General features: G+C 41.8%; 2 long non-coding RNA genes across 4 annotated transcripts in view; one reads left to right on the top strand and one right to left on the bottom strand.

The window, feature by feature from the left end:
• Window positions 1–223: 223 nt before the first annotated feature.
• Window positions 224–4,290, top strand: LOC140849071 (uncharacterized). Its single transcript, XR_012130569.1, has 3 exons — window positions 224–2,186; window positions 3,444–3,604; window positions 4,158–4,290. It is a non-coding gene; the product is annotated as an uncharacterized lncRNA (long non-coding RNA).
• Window positions 4,291–5,587: 1,297 nt separating this feature from the next.
• Window positions 5,588–20,447, bottom strand: part of LOC140849072 (uncharacterized) — a 55,449-nt gene continuing 40,589 nt past the window's right edge. For all 3 annotated transcript variants that reach the window (XR_012130571.1, XR_012130572.1, XR_012130570.1), the window contains exon 3: window positions 5,588–12,234. This is a non-coding gene — a long non-coding RNA (uncharacterized lncRNA). The remainder of the gene's footprint in view (window positions 12,235–20,447) is intronic.

The raw sequence follows: 20,447 nt of genomic DNA, 5'->3' as shown, positions 1-20,447 counted from the left end.
GTATATTCATAAATTGACTATTATACAGCAATGAAAATGGAACACACTACAACTATATAGGACAACATGGATGAAGCTTACAAATATGTTGAGCAAACAATGAATACAAAAGGATACATTTAGTGAATTTAATTTCTTTAAAAATGTACATGTATGTCAAAATATACAAAGTATACTTATATTGTGTAGGGATGAATATGTAGGTGTTAAAAATCAAATGAAAAGCAAGAGAATATCTTGAAAGTCGGGATGGTAGTTATTTGTGGGGAGAGCGGGGGCTATCAATGGAAAAGGTACACACAAGGACATCTTGGAGTCCTGGCAATATTCTAGGCATTCAAGTCCAATGAGCCTCTTCCCTAATCATGGAATTGAAGTCCTTCTATTTAGTCTGATTGGTCCAACCTAAGTCAGGTTTCTAAACCTGGCCAATAACTATGGTTAGTGGAATTCCTGGGGCTGATTGGCTTATATATATGGAGTTCTGAATCAATTCCTGCCAAAAGAGATGAGATTTAAAAAATTTTGACCAGTTAGGTCCACCCCTAAAATTGTGGTAGGCTCAGCTTTCTCTAAGGCATATGGACCACTGGGGAAGGAATGGATACCTGAATAAAACCATGTTTCTTTTTAGAAGTAAGGAGGAGGAAATGAATACTGAGAAGGCACCAACCATGTACAGCATCCATCATTGTTGCTGTTGTGATTAAACACATAGTTGTCTTTCCTGACACTACCAACCCTGGACTCCAGACCCCTCTTCTACCGCGACTATACCTCTAACTCTCCCTGGCAGGCCAAGGGGTCTCTGAGTCACTCCCTCAGGATTCAAGGACCCAGGCAGGAGCATGGAGTTGAGTCTAGGTCACTAGTACTCCCTATGTGCCAGGCAGTAGAAGATAAGAATATCTTTCCTCTTTGGTTCTCTTAGTGAGAGGGGGCCTATTTCCCATCTATTCAGAGATTCCTCTAAAATCAGAGAGGGGAAAAGACATTTGGATCAACAAACCATGTTGGGAACCATTTTTCTGCCTCTCTGCCAACAACTTTGGTAGATAGGACTCTTACTATTTCCATTGGCAGATGAAGAAACTGAGTTTCAAAGAATTTAATTGCCTTGCCCCAGTTCATACAGCTAGGAAGTGACAGAACTGGGACTTGCATCCATCTCTGACTCTGAGGCTGCCTCCTGGTCATGAGTTTAAAATCATTAATAATGGAACAGGTTTGATTGGGAAAGCAAATGGCTTCTTAGGAAATTGTGCAGATGGGAGTCTGGGGGAAATTCTACCTAGGCTCTTGCTGGAAACCTCAGTCCTCCCTAGGCTGATCATACCAGGTGCTGTTTTGGTCTGCAGATGGCTGACCTGGAAGTCTCAACCCACTCACAGCCACCATCCCCACACCTACCCATAACTCAGGATCCAGATTAAGACATGAAGGGACGATATTCCAGAGATTGGAATGAGGACTTCCTAGGAGGATCAGAATCAAAGAATCTTTCTCTAGTCCAACTCCCCGTCCATTGCAGAAATCCTCTAGCACCATGAACCTATGACCAGGCACCTCCAGAAACAGGGAACCCACCTCCTCGGCCAACTTCCCAATCTAGCGTCAGGCAGGACTTTGTTAGAACCGCCTGACTTGCATCGAATTCTAAGTCCCCTCTCCATGTAATGTCCACCCCAAGTCCAGATCCAGCTTTCTGCAAGTGGGGTAAGTGTGTCCATGATACCCCTTCAGGGAGAATACCAGGAATAAAAGAAAAAAAAGGGGGAGAGGGAAGAGAAATAAAGGGGTAGGGACAAGGCAGATAGAAAAGGGATTATTTGCTTCTCTAGGCTAAACAAGCCCAGTCCTGTCCACCATTAGCTGAAAGCTGCTCCCCTTCCCAGAACCAGCCTCACCTGGGGTAAGAAGGGCCCCGGACTCATACACACAAATGAATAAATGGATTAACATACATTTGCGTGTCTCCGTCTCTTGGGATCTGGCCCTCAGCCCAGGCACAGGGCAGCCTCAACCTTAAACAACTGCTCTCATGACTGACGGCCTTCAGGCTGCGGCAAGGCTCCAGCCCCGCTACTCTCCTGTGTCTTGCCCTTACAGACCGCGAAGATCTGCGGGATTCACCACTGCCAAGTTGGATACTGTGCAGAGAGGATATAAGGGACAGAAATACTCAGGTAAGAGAAAAGACAAATTAAAGAACGTGTGGAATCTTTCCTCTCAGATGGCAGGAATGCATCCTGGCATTCTTCGTATCAATTTCAAGGCTGTTGAGTCATTTTCTTGCTTCTTCTTGTGTTCTTATTAGTGGTATTTATTATGTGTTCTTTATTATGGTATTCTTATAGTGTTCTTTATTATGGTATTCCCAAGAGTTGCACAAGAGTGGCTGAGAAACACTCCACAATATTAAACAACTCATATTAATCTTAAATTTGAGTATATCTAGGTCTGCACATACTCTACATGAAGCATGCTACTGATTCTTTACATTGTCAATTAGACAGACATTGCAATTCAGAATTGCAAAAAGGGTTTGATACAAATATTTAACAAGACTTAATTCAATTCCCCCAAAAATACTAGTTTCAGCATTATTTAAATACATTTAATGTTTTGATATTAATTGTAATTTGCATTTTGCTTTTTATTGGATTTGAATACAACATTGTGAATTTAAGGTGTACATTATCTTACTTTCATATATATTGTAATATGGTTGCCATTCCTTTCATTTTAATAGATAATTTTGAATGATTTAGAATACAGTAGGCAAACATTTTATCACAGGGCTGGAGAGTAAAAATTTTTGGTTTCACAGGCCATTCAGTCTCTGTTAAAACTACTCAATTTTGGTGTTATAGCAAAAAAGCAACCATTAGACAATATGTAAATTAATAGATGTTTCAATAAAACATTATTTACAAAAACAGTCATCTAGTCCATGGGCCTTAGGCTGTTGATTTAGAAGATTAAGAAGATAGAAACTGTTTTCAAAAAATCTTTAATTTAAAAAGGTTTTACATTTACCTTAACACATACATTTGATAAAATATATTTAAATTTCATACATTTAGAATACAACTACACTCTACTTTTAAAAGGCAATTACTACTATAATAGAACATAAGTTATGTGAGTATATTATCAGCTAAATATGGGGAAAAGAAAGGCAAGAAAATAAATGGTGTGACATAGATATATAATTAGTGAATTACACACATTTATATTTTATTACACACCCAAATGTTGTTAGCCCATCAACAGAGTATTAATATTTAGTCATCAAAAATAGAGTCTGGGAAGCAACCTAAATGTCCATCAGTAGATGAATGGATAAAGAAGATGTGGTACATATACAATGTATACATATACAACATATACAATGGAATACTACTCAGCCATAAGAAGTGGAAAAATCCAACCATTTGCAGCAACATGGATGGAGCTGGAGAGTATTATGCTCAGTGAAATAAGCCAAGCGGAGAAAGAGAAATACCAAATGATTTCACTCATCTGAGGAGTATAAGAACAAAGGAAAAACTGAAGGAACAAAACAGCAGTGGAATTACAGAACCCAAAAATGGACTAACAGGTACCAAAGGGAAAGGAACTGGGGAGGATGGGTGGGCAGGGAGGGATAAGGGGGGGGAAGAAAAAGGGGGGTATTAAGATTAGCATGCATGGGGGGGGAGGGAGAAAGGGGAGGGTGGGCTGCACAACACAGAGAGGACAAGTAGGGATTCTACAACATTTTGCTAAGCTGATGGACAGTAACCGTAATGTGGTTGTTAGGGGGGACCTGATATAGGGGAGAGCATAGTAAACATAGTACTCTTCATATAAGTGTAGATTAAAGATTAAAAAAAAAAAAGAAAGAAAGAAAGAAAGAAAGAAAAGGGGGATTACTCCTTGATAGGATAAAACTATTGGTAAATCAAAGATCAACGCATGCTTTAAATATCCTTAATGTTGATCACTTAAAGAGTGTCAGATGATCAGCTATGGAGGTACTCTTTTCTGATAATATTCCTTTCTCTTAAAAAAAAAAAAAAGCAGTCCCTGTGTGCTGACCTCCAATGAGTTCTGCACAGTGGTATAGAGGGCATGTCAAAGTGTGGGCAAAGGGTCTGTTTGTTTCTATGCAGAAGATCAAGGCCTAGCTTGGATACCCAGAAAATGAACTAAGATAATGATATGAGGAGGAGCTTCCGGCATCAGCACTCTCTGGAGGACTCGTGCCCAGGGATGATCATCAAAAAGCCTCCACAGGGATCCGGGCGATGCTGCGGTCGTGGCTGCGTCCACCCCACCGTCTCCTGGACTTGCCATTGGAATGAAGAGGGAGATGTCTAGGCTGGCATGTGCATACAGTGAGACAACGAATTTGACCGGATCTGTACTGTTGGAACTCAACCAGGAGTTGGGAGGGGTGCAAGTTGTAGCACTCCAAAACCTTATGACTATAGACTATCTACGGTTAAAAGAACATATGGGATGTGAACAGATCCCAGAAATGGGCTGCTTTAATTTGTCTGATTTCTCTCAAACTGTTCAAGCACAGCTGGACAATATCCATCATATCATAGACAAATTTTCACAAGTGCCTAGGGTGCCTAAATGGTTTTCTTGGCTTCACTGGAGATGGATGGTAATTATAGATTTGCTTTGTTTATGTCACCGTATTCCTATTATGTTAATATGTGTGTACAAATTAGTTAGTAGTTTCAAACCTATACATACTTAAGGTACTCTACAAGAAGATATGTCAAAGAAATAATCAATCCTCCCATGTTTTCTTCCATATGCTACCTCTATAGCTTTTCTTCTTCCTTCCTAATTACAACACTTAAATAGAATTTGTGCCTCATATCGAAGTTACTGAGTATCATAATTCCTCCAGGTGGTAAAGATACCTCGAGACAAGTGCTGGGCATAGAAGCCACAGGGCATAAATCTGCAAAGACGTAAAAAGCTAACCTTTTCAAACAATATGGCTTCTCTCTCACTTACCAACTTTACATTTCCCTGTATGGCCCCGGAAGATGACTGGTTAGCCAGAGACGGGTAAGATTCCTCAAGGGAGGAACAACCTAAGACAGGCACAGTCGCAGGGGGGCCATCAGGTGAGAAATTGGGGATCAACAGAGGTGAGGCTCAGAACCTCATCCCCCCTGCTTTGAGAGAAATCTTCTGTATCCGTGGATGGTTTATTGCCCTTGTCTAGCTTGGATTAACACATAGTCTACAGGCACACACCTGATCATCTACAATTGCTCTCCTACAACACTAAACTATGTTTTCTACCTTTATCTTGCATCTACCTACCACTTCAGCATTTTATTAAAAATAAAAATAATTATAATAATAAAGGGAGAAATGTGGGATCAACATATAAATCAAGTATAAAAATCAAATGAATATTCATATTTGACCTGATTGTTTATAGTTCATAATGCGTGATCAAAACCAAAAGTTTCTGTGATGACTGCCCTTGTACTGTTCACCATGTAAGAATTTATTCACTATGTAAGAATTCGTTCACCAAGTAAGAACTTGTTCGTTATGCTTCATAAGATTGGAGACTGACGAGAGTTAGGCTTGAGATGGATTAATGATTGTACATTGAGCATTGACCCCCCTATACTGAATTTTATTGTTGTTAACAACCATTTGATCAATAAATATGAGAGATGCCCTCTCAAAAAAAAAAAAAAGAGTCTGCTTTCTATTTCTAATTTTGTCAATTATGTTTTGAACTTAATTGTTATGAAGATGTATTTGAACAATGAGAGGATGACTCATATTTTACATGACAGTTTGTTAGCTACTTATAAGTAGTTCATAAATAACCATTGATTTATAACCTTTCACTATATGAATGGCACATGAGCATCTACTTGGACTTCTGCTCTGGGTCCCACCAATGTAGGAACAGACCTGCCCCTCCGGGTAGAAGCAATCATGTGTTTGTCAGAGCCATGGGCTAGCGGTAAAGGGTGGGTACTTTGGAATCCAGTTTTCCCTGTTCATTCTTGTTCCGACATGCACCTACTGGGAAACTTTAGGCAGATCCTTTAACTTCTCCTTTTAGTTTCCTCAGCTACAAAATAGGGATAAAAATAGCATCTGCCTTGTAGGATTGCTATGAGGATTCAATAGGGACTCAGACACCACAGGAGAAGAGCTTATCATTATTTCTTGTCACAGATGCAGAATGCCAGGTGATGCTGTGGATGATAAGATGCCCGGTCCAGTTGTAAAAAGGATAGAGCAAGTTGCTGAGCAACATGTGAAGAATTCTACCTTCGTGTGTAGAGGGGGGATTTTTAAAAGATACATTTATAGTTTAAAATAAAACCAAAGAATATTCAAGACACTAATTGCTGTAGATACAGAGGGGAATTAGTGGGGTTGAGGGACATGTGGGGACAGAGGGAAGACTTTTTACTGTTTACCTGCTTATATATTTTTGTATATGAATGGTGTGAATGCAATTCTAACTCCTTAAATTAAGACTTTAATTTAATATTTAAAATGTATTGTTCAGAACTGAATGTGACATTGTGACAAATCAGAGCAGAGCAGTTCTCTCCCCTCCCTGAACCTGGAAGCTCTCGTCTATTAACACACCCTGAGCTCAGGCCAGATGCTGGACTCCGGCCTGCGGCCTCCTCCTGTCCCAGGCCCCAGCCTCCTGCCCCCAGCTTCAGCCTCAGCCCTTGCCCACTTGGAACCTCTGGGTTGAGGCCCTGGCCTACCAGCTTGTGCTCTGAACCTTGCCCAGGCCCCGTGCCCCTCAGGCCTCCTTGGGAGACATATATTGGAAGATAAGAACAATGCATAAAGTGCCTTTGAGAAGGCCTCCGTTTCGAGTTTTGGACAGACAGCTGTTAGGGACCCACTTTAGATCCCGTTTCACAGCTCACGGCAGAAATGTGAGATAGAAGAAAACCTTGCATCTTCATTGTTTCCTGGGAAGACTCATTCACATGCCAGAAATGACAACAACTTTTGCAAAATACAGAGCATGCAGGGATAAATTAAAGAAGGATTTTTAGGACCAGCCCCCAAGCCACCTCGCCTGGGAGAAGCTTGCCTCACAAAAATCAACAGCTCTTCAGAACGGGAAGCATAATCAGATTGAATCCTTGGGAAGCAGGGTGTAAAACAGCAGAACTTAGCCAAGAAGTGAGTCCCTGCTCCCCCCACCCGCCACCCCCAGCGTTCTGAAGCACAATGTGACCTAAGAGAACTACTTTCAAACGTTCTGTGGCAGCCGGCCCACCAGAGCCCATAAATATTTTTCTATTGACTTTTGTTTTAGTCTTTAACAGTATCCTATGAACTATTTCAATAAATAGTGCAAGGCAAAGGGAGAGAAGTTTCAGAGAGCAGCGTAAATCTTTGAGATGTTCACATAAACTCCCAGCCAGCTCTGCTGGGGCTGCCAAGGAGGAGCTGGGGGCATTGAGGGAGATGCAGGGCACAGACCAGGTATGGATGTGGCCACCTGGGCTCTGGCAGCGTCTCCTGCAGTGAGTGTCACCTGGCAGAGAGGGAAGGAAGCTTCCAAAATTAGGGAAGGACAGCGGGTGAGGAAGTGAGGAGGGCCAGTCAATCACAGAGCTGTGAGGACCCTCTGGAACCCTCTAAGCTGCCCCATCCATGATATGAGGGGTTTAAGAACTGTGGGTATGGATCTCAACTGCCTGGGTTCAAATCCTGGCTCCACCACTTCCTAGCTGTGCACCCTTGGACCTCAGTTTCTTCCTCTGTAACTTGAGAGTAAAAATAGCATGTGCCACATGGGGCCAATGTTAGCAATGAAAGAGACAATTCATGCAAAGTCGTTTGGCACAGGGGGTGATGTGCCTAATAAATCATGCCTGACGTGATTTTTTACAAGCACAGCTTTCAGGGCTCCAAAAAGTCACAAGGATATCCCACAAGCCAGTCTCTCTCATTCCAAAATGTCTTTCATTTACTTTTTCCCCAGTTCTCCCAGGGATGACTAAGTTCTGGGAAACAGGTTGCCACAAAACATGAATTTGTTCCCAGTTATTGGTTGTGCAACATGGACCAAGAATACCTGGCCTGAGACAGTTCATCTAGCTCCTGGGAGCAGTTGCATTAAGGAAACTGAACCATGGAACAGTTGGCGGGTGGTGAATATAGGGATCAAGCGGCGGTGTCCTGTGGCAGGGGGAACACAGCTCAGGGACAGAACCTGGTTCCACCACTGCTTGTGTGAACCCTGGGCACATCACTTCACCTCTGGGGAACTTGCTTCTCTCATTCATAAAATGGAACGATCATACCAATCGCCAGGATTACTGAGCAAAGCAAATGTAGAGCAAACGTGAAGAATCTGGTAAAGCAGGTACTGAGTGAATGGTGTCCCCACTTAAGTCAGAAGATCCAGTGGGATTTCCAGCTCAACTGGAAAGTTACTTCTCTGCAGGATCCAACTGGATAATGTGCCTGATAATGTTCTAATAATGGTGATACTCTGCTGAGCATCCTGTGGTTTACTAAGCACTCTTACATACCTGGGCCTTACTGAAACCTCTGAGGCTCAGAGAGGTGAAGTGACTTGCTCAGGGTCACACAACGAGTAAATGACAAAGAGATCAAAAGACTAGCATTTGAATCTATCTGTACCTGTCCCAGAGCCTGGCACTCCACAGCCTCATGGGCAGGCTCACGCCCATGCCATCCCCAGGCCCTGGCATGGAGATCCCGGCCTGCTCCTGCTTCCCATCTCCTTCCCCACTGGTGAGGGGACCTAGGGAATACCATCTGCTCCCAGCCCGGTGTCTGACATGGTGGGGCTGGCATTTGGGCCCTGGTCTGTCAACTGCACCTGCAGGTGCCAGATGATGTAGGGCACAGAAACACTAAGCCCAGCACTTAGCCCCAGGCAGCCCTCAAGGCCATTAGCAGAGTGCAGGCTCTTGTGGGCAGGGGACGTGTTTTCTATGCCTGTAACTCTGGTTACTGCAGATTGAGGAGAACAGGCACAGGACTCAGCAGGGAAGAGAGGGTTAGAGGACTGCAGCCGCGAGAGAGACTGAGTGGAAGAAAGCAAGCAGGAATGGCCGGCGAGGTGGGAGAACCAAGGGGTATTGTGGCCCAGAAACTGAGAGGAGAGCTTTCAGGAAGGAGTGGGCTGCAGTGCCAAAGGCTGCAGAGGCCCTAGAGGGAGAGAATGAAGAGCCCTGTGGATTTTGCAGTTGAGAAGCACAGGAGGTCGTTGTGAGCAGTGTCTGTGGGGGAGCAGAGGGCAGAAGTCGGGGTGGTTGAGGGAAAAGAGACTGAGTGGGGTGCTCATTCCAGCCCAACAGGATAGCTAATGTTTATGGGGCAGTTATCATGTGCCACCCAATGATGGTGTTTTGTTCACCATTTCAGGAATTCTTCTCAACCATCCTGTAAAATGTGCTATTGTCCCCATCTTACACATGGTATAAAATCAGAGAGGTTAAATAATTTCTCCAAAGTCACACAGCTAGGAAGGTGAAGATCTAAGAGTTGAACATAGTTCTCTTTGATTTCTCAACCCAAGTCTTAATCTATGTAGAATAGAACGGAGAAGGGAGAGGAGAGAGAGGAGGGTGGGGGTACCCCGGATCCAGGCCACAGCAGGCTGAGTATATCCGTTCTTCCAGTTTCTGCCCCTGTGAGCCACTTGTCTGAACCAAGACTTACTTTGAGGTCTCACGCAGTCTTACAGACTGAAGGAACTTCTCTACACCCCCAATAATACAATAAGCCCTTTTGGCAGTGTGGGCCAGTGAAGAAGTTCTGGAAGAGAGTGGAGCCCAGAATCCATTAAAGATGAAAACAAATCACACTAACACACACTCACACACACATATACACACACCATTTACATGAGTGTAGTATTCAAATCTTCATTATCTCAAGTGGTCCTCCAACCAGCCCAGTGGAGTGTGGGGGTGGGATGGGGGGAAGACACGCATGAACTCCTCCCCATCTGGCAGATACGCAGACTGAAGCTCGCGATTTGTCAGGGGCCAAGGCATCAGAGTGCTAAACTGCTCTGCTGAGAGTAGATTCTAATCTCGCCCTCACTGATCACCTCTGCCAAGAGACCAAGGAGATTGAGATCAGAGGGAAAAGTGCAGAATGGCTCATTCAGTCTGTACTCAGTACTGACCACCTACTACCGAGCAGACCCTGTTCCAGGCAGAGCTTTACAGACAGACAACAATCCCTGCCTTCAGCCTGGGGAGGCAGACGAGGACAGGGACGGTGACTTGGTCCCCTGTAACCACCAGGGAAGCCCAGGGCCTTGAAACAAAGATGCTGAGACTCAGGGGACAGGGCTGGGGCGCGGGGCAGCAGCTTACTGGCGGGAAAGGAAGGCCGCTGTCTCTCTGGGCTCAGGCAGCTGCCCTTCACCCCTGAACATGAGCGGCATGCTCCCCACCTTGGTGCTATCATCACAGCACGGCAGCCAGACACCCAAGACACTTGTGGGTGTCCCGACAATCCAGACAGCCTGGGTCAGTGGACCCTCTGTTGTCTCCTTTCCTCCCAGCAACCTCGACAGTAAAGCCTGGCCAGGAACTTTGAACAGACTCAATGGGGAAGAACCCAGACCCACCGTGAGTCGGGTTCAAGACAATTCTGTGCCTGCCACCAACTCTGCGTGACCTGGAGCCACTCAACTCACATGCCTGAACCTTGGCTTCCTCATCTGCCCAGCGTGGCCGCATGTACCCCACAAAACTGCCTGGAGGACGAAATGGGATCGTGCCCACGGAAGCGCTTTTTCGGCTGTAAATCTCTTTACAAAGAGCAGGGGCTTTTCTAAGGCTCCTGGTGAATTCCCACCACTGAGGTTCGAGATAGTTATTGCCTCTTTCCAAAGGCAGCGGACGAGTTAATTCTTAAGCCCTTCAGCCCGTGGGGAGCAGAGGCAGAGCAAAGGGCAGGTCTGGAGGCCTCTTCTGGAAATGACAAGATCCATTTAGCCATCAATTAGCGCTGTCCCCAGGCTCCGGGCCGCACTCGGCAGAAAGAACGCGCCACACTGCACTGATTAGAAACAGATGCGCTGGCAAACAGGCCCGGCCGGAATTCCTGGGCACCCAGCTCCTGGCTGGGAGACGGGGTTCGTTAGTACATTCTGGGCACCGACATGCGAAGGGAGGCCAGGGAAACCAAGCTGAGAGAGAGCAGCCTGCCTGGAGAAATGTGTACCTTTGAGGGGATTCAGAAGTGGGGGAGGGAAGAATGTTGACTCGGTCAGAAATAATCTGGGATAAAATTAGTTCAACCAGATACAGAATACGACTTTTGACCACCAGATGCTGATTCCAAACATGACCCGGTTGCTGCAGGAGGAAGAGGGTCTCGGGAGCCGAGCGAGTTGCAGGAAGCCAGGATCTCTGATGTCTTGAAAAATAACCCATTGCCCCCAGTCTCGTTTATTGAGCTCTTACTGTGTACAAGGCCCTGCCCCAAGCCCTCCATTCGCTCCCTCATTCATCACAGCTGCCCTGCCCTTATGTCCATTCTGCAGAAGAGAGAACTGAGGTGCAAAGAGGTCCAGTAACTTACCCACACAGTTGCACAGCTCAGAAATAGTGGATCCAGGCCTTGAACCCAGCTGTACGATTTGAGAGGCCCGTCACCGGTCATGACGGTCATTATTTCTCTACTTTCAACTTTTCCTTCTCCCTCAACAAATGGGTGGGGAGCATCCAGTCCCTCCACTCCAGTCTCACAGTGCCGCAGGAAGGCTCACGAGTGTCCTGACACACCCTCCCCGTGATGCACGGCTCACCAGTTCCCAAGGCTGTTGGCTCTAAGCGTGGACAGTTTACAAGGCTGGCCACTCTTCCTTCTGTTAAGCCCAAAGCTGGGTCCCTGCTAGCTTACAAACTTCCCTTGGCAGCACTGCTTCTGCCCTCTGGGTCCCCTCAGGAGTCCGATTCCTCTTCCCTGGGACAGCCGGGAAAGGCTCTGAAAGATCATCCTGTCAGGTTCAGATGGTAAAACTGAGTCCTGAGAGGGCAAGCGAGGTGCTCGAGTTCACACAGGGGTGGTGGTGGGCCTCCAACCGAGGGCTTCCGATCCAGCTCAGGTCTCTCTCCACAGCCTGAACCCCTCTCCCATGCTGCCCGGGGCGAGTTCAGCTCCCAGATGATCAGGGAGGGCCCATCTTAGGACCTGGTTTGTTGTTCTTTAACACTAGGAAGAATAAATCAAACAAGTCATTTTCATTTTTAGCTAAAGCAACTGGCCTCTTACCAAGAGTTCAAACTTAACCAGAAAAAGAAGAAGAGGGAAGGGAATGGAAATCAGCAATGGTGCATAGGCCACGGATGAGGTGATTTGGAAGCACACAGGCATTTCCATTTTCCTTGCTGGCCACCCTCTCTCTCCTGCTTCTCCACAATCTCAGCCACCGCCACCAAGAACCACCAGACCTGCAGCTCCTAGGCTAAGATGTTGATGTCCTGAATCCCAGAGAAGATGGGATGGGTTGAGGGCAGGACCACACGGTCCAGTAAATATGGTCTGGAGAGCAGGACTGGGGGACTTAGGTCTTATAACTGTGGGATTGGGTTAATTTGTGGAAAACATAACTGTGTGACTAAATCCCAGCTAAAAATCACCTTCACCAGCACTGAACTTCAGATTTTATTTAATACATTTTTTTATGATAGGCAAAAGGGACACAAGGATTAAGGGAAAAAAACAAGCAGTAAGGCTTATCATTGTAGAAATATGACTTACTAGATGTGCTGAAAACCCTCCCACTAATAAACACTAGAAATTCTAGATAAAATATAATAGGTGTACTTTTAAAAGCAGAGCTAAATTTTTAAGGAAGGAAGGAAATCCTCCGGATCCAGAAACCCAAAGAGGACTAAATATCAAAGGACTAAGTTTCTCAGTAAATGCTAGAGCTGTATTGGGGGAACCCCACCCCTGTGTTCCGGAAATACCCAAACTGGTAAAGTAACATAGTGACATTGGTCTCAGGACAGGGACGCTCCTCTGAGTCCTGACAGCAATCAACACAACACTGCCCTGGGAGCACACTGTGAGCCAAGGCTGCGTGCAATCCCCACAGACAGACAAGCTCCTAGTCCAAAATTACAAGGCAGGTGAGAAAGAATCAGACAACGTGAGCAAGAGGACTGGATTCCTCGCCCCAAGACTTTGACCATTAGAACAAATAACAAACAAATTGTAAAAAAGTATGTCTTAAATAACTAACAGAATAAAGGAGTTTTTAAAAGGTAAAAGAGACTTTTAAAAAACAAGCATATTTGGAAAATATTCAACTTGAACTATTTGAAAAATACAGAAGGTCACCAAAGTTAAAAACCCAATGGTTGAGGAAAAAAAGACTAAAATGCAACTGAAGAGATGATTGGTACAGGGGAGGTTGCTCTGTTAATAATTTATCTTACTGCTTCTTATGCAACAGAATATCTTTGAATAGTGTTATAAGTTGCAGTGTCATTTTGAGACTAATCACTCCAAAGATAAAGTGAAACTGGTTATTTCAAACATAGCTGTGATGAGCTTTTTAACATTAACTGTCAAATGTGCCTCTGTTTTACCTTTGAACAGACTAACTTCTTACATCGTTGAAACCGTATTTCTCCTTCAACATCCACATCCTTCCAATACTGAACGTCATAAGACCTGTTACCGTGGTACACGTCCGGTCCCTGTACCTTATTGTCCCAGTTTCAGGTACACTGACACTATGGTCAGTAGTAGCATTCCCGGAAGCCATTCCTAAGCCAGGGTAGCTAGCAATACCTGACCTATACATGGAAATGGTGGCAGACAACATAAATATATGCCATCAGGCAGGATGGTCTGTCAGCCACCTGGAACCACCACCATTTCTTTTAAGTCAGACAATTACTTTTCCCAGTATGGATCCAGGTTAGAGTTTGCCAACAAGAGAAACTTAAAGAAGATTGGAAGGTAGAAAAGAAATAAGGTGAAATGACAGCAATTTTTTTTCCAGAAGGTTGTGCCAGTTACACATGGCTTCAAAATTTCTCCACAAGTGATCCCTCTGAGGTCATACAGAAGTAGTGGTTCACAGTATTTCCACAAACTCTTGATTCACAGTTGTGGTGACAAGGTGCAGTGGTTCTCAGTCTGTCCCATAATCAGCAGCCTCTCCCAGCCTCTCCTGCTTCCCCTTCCCTATGCCAGATGTGTATATATAGAGAGTGACAGACAGAGGCTGATAGTCTGGCTGGTGAACAAGGACTTTGAAAGAATAAGATTGGAAAGTTGATTACAAAGATAAAAGAGGGGTGAGGATAGAGCTCTGCAAATGAGCATATTTGTTTGGGGTTGCTCAGCAGAAGAGGTCTCCAACAGTCAGTAGAGAAAATAACCCATTCTAAGGATGTCAGGCTGTCTTTCCCCCAGCCACTTCTGTCCTTGCTCAAGATGCTCACCAATGAAATGGCCATTTTGGAAGGGATGGAGGTTTCCCATGGGCTCAGCAATCGGGGCCCCCACTTACCAGGGCTGCTTTGGCTACAGTCCCTGCTGAGTGCCCAACGTGCCCGCCACAACAACTAACACTAAGCCCTGAATATAGCACCATTCTGCAGAGGAACAACCAAGCTATTTGAAGAAACATGATGATATTGAAACAATGCCATTATAGGAAGAATATTCATGGAAACTGACAAACTGATTCTAAAATCTGTGCGTAAGACTAGAGGACCATGAAAACCTAAGACATTCTTGAAGGACAGGAGGAAAGGATGCCCTACCAGATATCAAGATAAAACTATAAAAATCAAAATAACATGGTATTGGACAAGAGCAGACAAACTGCTGAAACAGAAGAGAGAGCCCAGAAACCAATGCAGGCACACACGGAAGCTGGATTTGTGACAGAACTGACATTATAGATTAGTAGGAACAGCAAGGACCATAACAAATGATACTGCCACAATAGGTTATCTATGTGGAAAAAAATTAAAATTAATTTCTCCTTCATGTCCTACATAAAAAATCAATTCAAGGTAGATTAAACACAAATGTGAAAGATAAAAATCAGAAGCAAATATAGGATAATAATTTTAGGTCCTCAGGGTAGAGAGAGACTTCTTAAATAAAAGCAGAAAAAGAAGTTACCTTAGAAAAGGAATTAACGACAAAGGTAGATAAATTAAAAACTTATGGTTTTCCAGAGACTCCATAAAGAATGAAGTAAAACAAGCTTCAAACTTGGAGATGACAATTACAACAATTATTACTAAGGATTAATTTCTAGAACATTGCTTAGAGATCAATAGGATGCAATTAAAGCATGCTTATAAATCAATAAGAAAATAACCCAAAAGAAAACAGATGAAAAACTAAAACAGGAATTCCACTAGAAAGATGAATGTCTACTAAGCATGAGAACATGCTCTACATAGTTGGGAAAATTAAAATCACAATGCCAATATTAAAAGTTTAAATATACGCGTACATACACACCCTGCTATACCATTCCACACTTACCAATCTGGCAAAAATTAAAGCACTGACAGTACTAAATGAGTATGTGAGGCAAAAGAAAATCCTATGTTGAAAGTAGGAATGTAAATTGGCACCAATACTAATTGTTATGCACTAATTAGTTAAGTTGAACATGCATATACCCTACGACCCACAAGTCCCAGAGACAGGTATATAATTACCAAAGCTGGCAACGGCACAATTGTCTATAATGAGTAGATTCGATCTATATATTGTGATAGACTCACACAATGAGGCCACTGTTTGGCTCTGCCGTAGAGACAACGAATGAACGACAGTGCTACTCATCAACGCGAGTTAACTTCAAAGACAAATTTGAAGTGGAAAAAGTCAAAGAACATATATAAACTTTAAAAGCAGGCAAAACTAAATAATAATTTATGTAAAATATATATACCTGTGATGAAAATTAATCAGAAAAGCCACAGAATAATCAACACAAAATTCAGAGTGGTGGTTATATGGGGAGCAAGGCAGGATGCATTTGAGCAGAAGCACAAAGGTAACCTTAAAAATATTAGAGAATATTCCCATAGTCAACCTGAATGCTGGGTACACTGTTCTTTGATACAAGTCTATATGTTCTTTTATGAATGACACACAATAAAAGCAAACACTCGGACAGTTGGAATAAGTGGCACAGAACTGAGCCCACAAAAATGGTCTATTATACCAAGTGGTGTGTTACAATAGTAGCCATGTAGCTTTAAAGGGTGCTAGCAGGTCAGACACTTTGAGGAGAAAAAAGGTGTATTAATTAATCAAGCAATATATTTATTAACTTTTCATTTTCTTAATGTACACTTTTAAATTAAAGGTTTTAATGCAGGTTTTTTTTTTTTTAAAAAGAGGAAGTGGTTAAACATTCTCGCCTGTTGAGAAATCTTCAGCTACAGGAGACATAGTGAGTCCTTAGAAGGATAAGCAAAAATGAAACCATTCTGATGTATGTTAGGTAAGGTGATCACATAATTTATCATTCCAACCAGATTATTTCTGAGAATGAAAGAGGCATTATTAATATTATTCAAGGGTAACAGGTGTGAACCAGGACTGTCCAGAGCAAATCAGAACATACTGTCATCCTCGTAAACTGCAACCACAGAGAAAACATGGATTGCTTAAAAAGGAAACATAATTAGACTGGCAAGAGACTTTTCATCAGTGACAACAGACACGAGGAGACAATGGGGAAATATCTTCAAATTTCTTAGAGAAAATAAAGGTCAACCTAGAATTCTATATTCAGGTAGATGTTACAGAAAGAAAAAAAAACCCTTTGCTTAAACTAAAAGAGTCTTCCATGCTGAAAGGACTAAAGTTTATACTTCAGGTACAAGAAAATTGAACATAGAAAAGGAATGAGGAGCAATAAACAATGATGAGCAAATAAATTTATAGATAAATCTAAATAAACCCTGACAACACAACTGTCGTAAGCCTGACAAACAACATTAATTATTATAATGAATAATGTAAGGATATTAAAATAAGGTATAACCTAGAAACTGGAAACAACAAGCTAGGAAGGAGGCAATGATCATAGACTTATATTGCTTGGGAAGAATATAGAGATGTTGATTAGTTGTGGCCTTGTTAGGTCAAGTGTATACCTTAAAATTTAAAATATAATCTCTAAGAGAATGGAAATAGAATGCAGAGCTTCCACACTGGGAGAGAAGCAAAAGGAGAAACAAAAACAATGAGCTCTAAACATCAACATTCTCTGGAAGAGTCATTCCAGAAGATGATCATCAAAAAACTTCAACAAAGATCCTGGTGCTGTTGCAGTTGTAGCTGCATCCATCCCACCGGTTCCTGGTCTTGCCATTGGAATGAAGAAGGAGATATCTAAGCTGGCCTGTGCATACAGTAAAACAACAAATTTGACTGGATCTATACTGTCGGAACTCAACCAAGAATTAGGAGAAGTGCAAGTTGCAGCGCTCCAAAATCTTGCGACTATAGACTATCTACTGTTAAAAGAACATATGGGATGTGAACAGTTCCCAGGAATGTGTTGTTTTGATTTGTCTGATTTTTCTCAAAATATTCAAATTCAGTTAGACAATATCCATCATATCATTGATAAGTTTTCACAAATGCCTAGGGTGCCTAACTGGTTTTCTTGGTTTCACTGGATATGGTTAGTAATTGTAGGTCTGCTTTGGTTATGTAGCTGTATTCCTATTATGTTAATGTGTGCACGCAATTTAATTAGTAATTTAAAACTTATACATGCTTATGTTACTCTACAAGAAGATATGTCAAAGAAATAATCAATCTTCCCATGTTTTCTTCTGTCTGCTACTTCTATAGCTTTTCTTCTTCCTTCATAATTACAACCCCTAAGTAGAATTCGTGCCTCATATTGAAATTACCAAGTATCATAATTCTTCCAAGTGGTAAAGATACCTCAAGACAAATGCTGGGCATAGAAGCCACAGGGCATAAATCTGCAAAAAAGTAAAAAGCTAACCTTTTCAAACAATATTGCTTCTCTCTCACTTGCTAACTTTACATTTCCCTGTATGGCCCTGGAAGATGACTGGTTAGCCAGAGACAGGTAAGATTTCTCAAGGGAGGAACAACCTAAGACAGGCACAGTTGCAGGGGGGCCATCAGGTGAGAAATTGGGGATCAACAGAGGTGAGGCTTAGAACCTCACCCCCACTGTTTTGAGAGAAATCTTCTGCATCCATGGATGTTTTGTTGCCCTTATCTAGCTTGGATTAATACTTAGTCTATAGGCACAGACTTGATCATCTACATTTGCCCTCTTACAGCACTAAATTATGTTTTCTACCTTTATCTTGCATCTACCTACCACTTCAGCATTTTATTAAAAAAAAATAATAATAGTAATAATAATAATAATGGAGAAATGTGGGATTCACATATAAATCAAGTATAAAAATCAAACGAATAATCAAAATTGACCTGATTGTTTATAGTTCATGATGCGTGATCAAAACCGAAAGTTTCTATGATGACTGCCCTTGCACTGTTCACCATGTAAGAACTTATTCACTATGTAAGAATTTGTTCACCATGTAAGAACTTGTTCGTTATGCTTCAGAAGATTGGAGACTGTTGAGAATTAGGCTTGGGGTTGATTAATGATTATGCATTGAGTTCCCTATACAGAATTTTATTGTTGTTAACAATCATATGATCAATAAATATCAGAGATGCCCTCTCAAAAAAAAAAACTGAGCTCTCTCCACCTGAGACAGGAATGGGAAAAAGGACAAGCAGAGTAACTAGAAAGGACAAAAAAAAAAACATATCAATATTAAGCGTATATATCATACATGTTAACCAAAATAAGAAAACTGATACAAATATATCAGCAATCATAATACACTTAAAAACTAGATTATTGACTTAGGAGATAGAGATCCTCTGATGAGAATAAAAAAACAAAAGCTGAACCAATGTGTTGTATATTTGAACCAATATAGAACTGTATATCAATGATACTTCAATTAAAAAAAGAGAAATTGAGTTTATGTTTTAAACATCTACCCCCATAATACAAAAACACAAGACCTGACCCTGGGTGACAAGTTAGTTCTACCAAACATTCAAGGAACAGATAATGCAACCTCCTTTAAACTACTCCAAAGAATAGGAAAAGAAGGAAAATTTCCCAAACTATTTTATAATGTTAGTATAACCTTGATACCAAAAGGAAACAAGGAAAACTACAAAATAATCTCACTTTTCAACATACATGTAAAAATCTTGAATTGTCACAAACAATTACAATATTATGTGCAATAATAACAACCACCAACATAAACCAACTAAGTTTATTCTGGGAATAAAAGGATGGTTTAACATGAGAAAGTTGCTAAAATATTTCACAGGAATAAATCAAAGATGGAAATCTTATGATTATTCAATACACATAGAAAAATCCTTTGAAAATATCCAACATCATTTATGATATAAGTTTTTTAAATTCTTAGCAAACTAAGATTTGAAGGGAACTTTATAAAATGTATCTACAAAAACCGTAGAGTGAGCATCATCGTCCAATGTCAGAAGCACTCCCTTAAAGGAAGGATCAAGACAAGGCTGATCATTATTTCCTCCTCTACTCCACTTTTCTGGAAGTCCTAGCCAGTGCACAAAGACAAGAAGGAAAATGAAAGGTGTAAAGATTTGAAAGGAAGAAATAAAACTCTCATTCTCTATAGGTTGTAGGATCATGCATACAGAAAATCTGAGAGGAGCTATTGCCAAACCATAGAAATTAATAAAAGAGGTCAGAAAAGTGCCAAGTAAATTATCAGTGTACAAAAATCAACTGTCCTCCTACAATCAGCAATATATTATTTAATGTCATTTTATAATTCCATTTACAATAACCAAAAAATTGTGACATACCTAAAATAGATACAACAAAAAATATGCAAAAATATTTACAGAGAAAAGTATATAACTTTATTAAAAGACCTTAACAAAAAATAGAGAAATAAACTATTCATGAACGGAAAAGACCCAGGGTCATTAAGCTGGCAATCCTCCCTCCAAATAGTAAATATTATTCAAACTCAAACAAACTTTCAGGTGAGTGTATGTGTGTGTGTGTGTGTGTTCACATGCACATATAACTTGACAAACTGATCCTAAAATTTATTTGGAAGAGCAAACACCCTAAATAGACAAGCTGATTTTTGGAAAACAAAGTAGGATGACTTGCTCTACCAGATAGCCAGACATTTTATAAATTACAGTAATTAGCACAGTGTGGTATTGACACAGGGACAGAAAAATAAACCAGTGGCATAGAATGGAGCCCAGATACAAGTCTAAATCCATGCAGAAGCCTCATATATGACAGACCATTACAAATGGGGTGAAGGGATGCTCTA

This window comes from Manis javanica, chromosome 4 (assembly GCF_040802235.1).
Source record: "Manis javanica isolate MJ-LG chromosome 4, MJ_LKY, whole genome shotgun sequence".
In the NCBI taxonomy this organism is placed as follows: Eukaryota; Metazoa; Chordata; class Mammalia; order Pholidota; family Manidae; genus Manis; species Manis javanica.
The sequence above is the reverse complement of the archived record's forward strand: the minus strand, read 5'-3'. Positions and strand labels throughout refer to the sequence as shown.